The sequence below is a fragment of the Sceloporus occidentalis genome, unplaced genomic scaffold (assembly GCF_023333645.1).
Source record: "Sceloporus occidentalis isolate IW3139 unplaced genomic scaffold, rSceOcc1.0.p SCAF_19, whole genome shotgun sequence".
NCBI lineage: Eukaryota > Metazoa > Chordata > Lepidosauria > Squamata > Phrynosomatidae > Sceloporus > Sceloporus occidentalis.
The window spans coordinates 12,346,149-12,352,172 of record NW_028316999.1 but is presented as its reverse complement, the minus strand read 5'-3'; the positions used below and the strand labels follow the sequence as shown (position 1 = coordinate 12,352,172).

The window sequence follows — 6,024 nt, the reverse complement described above, 5'->3', positions numbered from 1 at the left end:
ATCTAGACCTTAGTTGGTTTTTCTCCACACTGTCCATCTCTCATTGTAGTGTAAAATAATTTAACCAACAAACTTTAAACAGAGTTTAAACACAGGTTTACTTTGAATCTACTTAAAATACATTCTGGGAACCTTTTATACCTTTCACTTTCCCCAAGTCCTACGTTTTGCAGTTCCATACACTAAAACATATGCCACGATGTTTCAAGATTACAGATTTAAGACATTAATATATGCGTCAAAAAACTTCAAGGGGCAGGGAAATGACTAGATAATGCTGCCTGTTCCACAGTGAGACAGATCTCAGCTTCCCTGAAGTAAACTAAATCACTAAAAAATTGCACTAATAAAACAATGTATCTCATTAGTTTATGAAACTGTTAGTATACGGTCAGCTGAGGAGAGTTCAAATATTCCAATATACTGATATGAATTTTGAAACAGCTGCCTCAGCGAAAAAGCTGCATGGGTAAATCAATGTCAGGTTTGAACAGTATCAATGTATCTATTACTTATACAGCTAAGCCATTCTCCTAGCAGGTTTTGGTGGCTTCCACCCTGCATACACACATAAGCCGCAGAAATGAAGTCTTTCTGCGTGACACATTTTTTCTACTCTGCAATCTTGTGGTGTGGTGAAAATGTCATTAGGATGTAAGCCCCAAAAGGTAGACCGGCATGAACATACAGGCAACCTTGGGCAGGGCACCTAGATGGTAGGGGCACCTCTGCCAGGATGTCTGTTGGATTAGTAAGGCGGTATACACGAGGAGGCTCCAAAAGCAGAGTTAGCCACAATGGACTAAATGACCTGACTAAACTTTAATTGATCTTAATGGTGTAAAACCAAATAAACACACTGGACAAGTAAAGCAAAAACAAAACCTTATAGCAAGGGTATTTAACCCTCTCAATGCTGACCCAGTGAGTTTGTCAAGTTCTGTGAATAATAGACTTCAACCAACTTAGAATTATAAGAGGCAAATGAGCCCAATTTCCGAGTTGCTGAGATCCTTGCATACTGTTAAGGGATTTCTGCCAAAGCAATAATTGGGCATTCAGTACTGTTCTGGGATCTCCACCAACTTAAATTAGAAACATGTGTCTGTAATTTTACACTTTAGATACCTCTTTCTACAGTCCCTTTGGTCTAACTGCTGGTAAAGTGGTTTGGCTGCTCTCAAAGCAAACCCTTGTGGTTTCATTACGTGATATGGTCCTTACATGCATTTTGGCTCATACCCTTTATTATCTTTTAGTCAACCACTGAATTGTGCCACACAGATTTTTCTGACTACAACCAGATTTTATGACTTAAAGGGTATGTAATTTAATGTATGTATATATATATATATATATATATATATAGAGAGAGAGAGAGAGAGAGAGAGAGAGAGAGAGAGAGAGAAAGAGAGAGAGAAAGAGAGAGAGAGATAAATATATATATATATATAGATAGATAGATAGATAGATAGATAGTTTAATAAGCTTCTCATAACTGTTATGTCAGTTTATCTTAATAAAAAGCAAGGTGCCCCTCCCCCGTAGGTGCTGGCATGTGCCCTGCTCTCCCTGTCATGACAGCAGTGCTATTGTGACATCATCAGAGCATAATAACCTCGCACTGGGCGTGGAGCTTCAGTACTAGAGGAGACAGCAAGCTACTTGTAGTGACTGAACCTCCAGTAGTGCAAAAGATTAGTAAAGAGACTGACTTTTATTTCTTCATTTTGACCCATTTCTCCTCCTGCTTTTGTGATCGCTGAGTGAGGCAAGTCAGGGCAGATATTGTTGCAAAAAAACAACTGACAAGATGGGGACAACACTAGGTCCCTGGGAATGGATGTGTACCTGCTGCAAAACCACATGTGGCCTATGCCGGAGTACCTGCCCCTGCGCCTGTTCCTGCAACTGTCCTTGCTCCTGCAAGTGCCCCTGCAAGCGCAAGTGCCCCTGCGACTGCCCCTGCGACTGCCCGCGGGACTGCGACTGCCCCCGCGACTGCCCCTGTGACTGCTCCCGCAATTGCTTGTCAAACCTGTGCCCTGAAGAAGTGAAGGTCGAGGAAGTGAGCGCCGAGGATTACATTGACGAGGACAAAAAGGAGGTGAGAGCCCAACTCCGAGAGGACAATGCGGTGAAATCTTCTCTGAGGAGCTGTGGCGCCTTCACCTTTGGGTTGATTCTCACCGCCATGTATGCGGCCATCGTCCTCTTTGTGAAGAACTATAACCTGAAGTACTGCATCGTGTCCTCAGTGGTCATCTGCATCCTCCTCACCCTCAGCATGGCCTTCTTCATGAAGATGCGGGTCACAGTGTTCCTTATGCTGCCCCAGCTCTTCTCAATTGAGGGGAAGACCATCGTGCTCCTGGTCGCCTTCTCGCTGGCCTTACAGGGACCTGCAGCCAACACCTTGGAGAATTTCCGGCGCTCATCTGAGTCCGTGTCCTGCGGCGTGGAACTGGCCATGAACCAGACCAAGGAGCTCCTGGAAAAAGTTAAAAGGCCGTTAGTGAGTGCGCTGGATATTCTGAAGAACATCGGCCAGAGGCTGAAAGGGGTGGCCGATCGGGCCAGAAAGTTCTTCAAGACGGTGACAGACGGAGTGAAGCACATTGGACGCGTGCTGCGGAATGTGTGGCGTTTTATCGCCAATATCGGGGAGGTCTGTAACGAGGAACTGGAAGTTCCCTATCTAAAGTGCAGGAAAATATTTGACACGGCGCGGAATCAGTGCTTCCAGGTGATGTCATTCTTGTCATTCCTGTGCTACATTGTGGACGCCTTCAAACCGCTGTGTGGACTGGCTAAAACCGTTACAATCCTATGCCTCCTGCCAAAGTATCTCCAGAAATATGTCCGAAAGCATGTGAAAAACCCCATCATCAACATGCTCCGCAACATCAAGGACAAGTTTGAGTTTAACGTGACGGTTATTCACGACTTCGACATAAACCTGAACTCCAGCAAGAGCATCAAGCAGGTGGCAGTCGGCATAATGAGCGAAGTGCAGAGCACACTGAACCCCTATCTGGATGTGCTCAGCATGTTCAGCTATTCAATGACATTTGTTTGCCTCTTCATCTACATCATGGCCGCTCGGTACCAGCGCAAGTACCTCTATGAAGATAACCACGACAATATCTACATAACACGGTCCTTCATAGAGCTGGACGTGATGAGAGCCAAGCAAGGGCGCAGAACCCTCCTGCCCCTTTCCGCCAGAGAGGCCTACAACTTCATCCTGCCAGGTTCGCTTTACCTGACCAAACGTGAGAGGAAGGGATATTCTTTTGACATCATCAACGTCTTCCGAAATGTTCTGGTGGTCGCATTCATGATGGTGATGGACTTCATCATCTACTGGGTGCTGGACATGGTGTATTACCTGCTGCAAGCGGACGTGGTTGCCAGAGCTCCGGTGACGTTCTCTGTGCTGATCAACGGCTCCGGTTATGCCAGCGAAATCTTCTCCAATGTGGTGTCTGCGTTTGACATCCTTCAGAGAGGGAACTTGACAGTTTTGTCAAAGAAATGCCTAGTGGCTCCGTCCGCCCCAGACTTTAAAGGATACATACTCATAGGCTCAATGTATGGCCTGTGCTTCCTCATTGCGATATTTGGCGTCTACATACGGAGGCTGCAGCGCGTAATCTGTGCCTATTATTACCCATCCCGGGAGCAGGAGCGCATCTGTTTTCTTTACAACAACTTGATAACCAAACGCACAAACATTGAGGACTCCTTGATCAGGAGCGTGAGGATGAATGCAGAGGACGGGGGGCACTCTAGCTTCCTGCAGGTCCTAGCGGCAAAACTCCCCGGGTGCCGCTGGTTTGCCCAGCTGTTGGGCACCAATGAGCAGTACTGCATGGCATGTGCCAAGATAATCACTGGCAGCGAGGGGCAGGACTGCCTGGCCTGCATCACCCCAGGCTGTAAAGGGATGTACTGCAGGGGCTGCTTTGAGATCCTTGATAACATCTGCACAATTTGTATGGCTCCACTGGCATACTCTGAGGCTATCGAAGAGGAGGTCGACTCCAGTGACGAAGAACAGGTCCGCCTCTGGATCGATGCCATGAAAACCATGAAGGCTGAAGAGAAAGGAAAGAGGAAGAAGCTGAAAGAGTTTGTGAAGGATCGCCTCAAACAGGTTCTCCGTAGCCAGGGTAGCAGAGCAGCGTTAGGCGAGAAGCTCCTGGAGAAGTATAAGGAGGAGGTCCGTGGCAGGGAGGAAGATGAGAGCTCAGGAATCAGTGAGGTTGAATCCAGTGAGGACTCTGAAGATACAGATTTTGAATATCAGAACTCAACAGAGGTCACCGACTCTTCAGATTCTGAGGACCACACGGCCCCCCCATTCACAAAGTGGACAGAAGCACGAAGGAAGAGGGATCTGGTCACCCCCGCGCGGCAGAAGCCACCCAATAGGAGAGGGCGGCGGGCGGTGAAGAATGGAGGTGGAAACTAGAATGGAATTCAGAACTATACCCACCCCTTCTTCTACCTAAATTTCCTTTGTAATCCCTTCACCACCAAGTGAATCGGCTTGCATCCTGTTCCTGCTGCATAAAAGTCTGAGTGAACTTCAAGGCTTTTTTATATGGGCACATGGGAAAGAAGACACCGACACATCAAAGAAGCTGGACACTTTCTCTGGAGCTCTCAGTGAAGAAAACGCACAGCGTAGAGGGTTAAGATCAGAATTATGACCTTCAACGAATCCTGAAACTTTTAAGTGATCCAGATTTTGAACGTGGCAACCACCAAAAGTGTCGGCGTCCTTTTAGACAGTTTAGACCACTGTTTTTTGCGCCTTTCACTCTTAAATAAATTTTGACTTTGGCTTTGGGAAAACAAATAGCAGGTTTCTTTTAAGACATTTTAAATGTTCTTTTTTTTTTTTTTTTTTTAAGAAAACTAACAAAAAAGGATTAATATTTCAGGTCTACTGTACGTATTCCTTTCAATATTTAATGTCCCCAGATGTCAGTCATTACTGCAAACTGAATGCCCAATCCATTCTTACGACAAGAAGCTAGCACTTTAGGTCAGTATTGCTGACAGTAGATCGTCTATACCTACTGAATATAGAACTAGACTGATGCATCATTTTCAAAGCCATTCGCATCTGGGAGGTATTTAGTTTTGCTGGCTTTAATCGCCAAATTCACAGGTTTCAGCATCTCTTTAAATTTTAATGCTACCGAAAAATATATAATGGGAAAACTAAAACGAAAATTACCCGAATGGTCAATTCCCGCATTCAGATTCAATGGTCATGTTGTAGTATAAGCTGCATAGCATAGTCCCAGATGTTTATGAGTACTAATGTGTACTGCTTCTATTTAAATTGTAGTAGATATGAACATAGGGATAAAAAAAAAAAGATGGGGTGCAAGTCACATTTTACCACTATAGCTCATTCCCCATTATTATTATTATTATTATTATCTTTTATTTATATAGCGCCAACAGTTTACGCAGCGCTTAATACAGTACATGAATTCAAGGGAAATGACAAGACAAGAATTGACAGAGTGAGCCCTGCTCGCAAGCTTACAATCTTGAGGGAATGGGGTGACAAACATAAGGCACAGAGAAAGGGTGAGAGGTAGTGTGGTGGTTGTATCAATGACAAGGAAGTTCTAGCAGCTAAGATGGTATGCTTCTCTGAAGAAGTGGGTTTTGAGATGTTTCTTGAATGTCGGGAGGGAGGGTGAATGCTGAAGGTTCCTTGGGAGTAGATTCCAGAGATATATGGCAGCTCGAGTGAAATCTTGTAGACGGGAAAAGGAAGAGGTGATAAGTAAGGAGGAGAGCCTTAGCCCATAGGAAGAATGTAGGGATCGAGTAGGAGAGTATTTGCTAATGAGGTCAGAAATGTATGGAGGGACCGTATTATGGATGGCCTTATATGTCAGTACCAGGATTTTAAATTTAATTCTAAAGGCAATTGGGAGCCAGTGGAGGGTTTCACAGAGTGGGGAAGCAGAAGAGGAGCGTCGTGCAAGGAAG

At 45.1% G+C, this 6,024-nt stretch overlaps 1 pseudogene; it reads left to right on the top strand.

Moving 5' to 3' along the window:
* The first annotated feature begins 1,813 nt into the window (after positions 1-1,813).
* On the top strand, positions 1,814-4,477 carry LOC149302437 (DC-STAMP domain-containing protein 2 pseudogene; annotated as a pseudogene).
* The last annotated feature ends 1,547 nt before the right edge of the window (positions 4,478-6,024 follow it).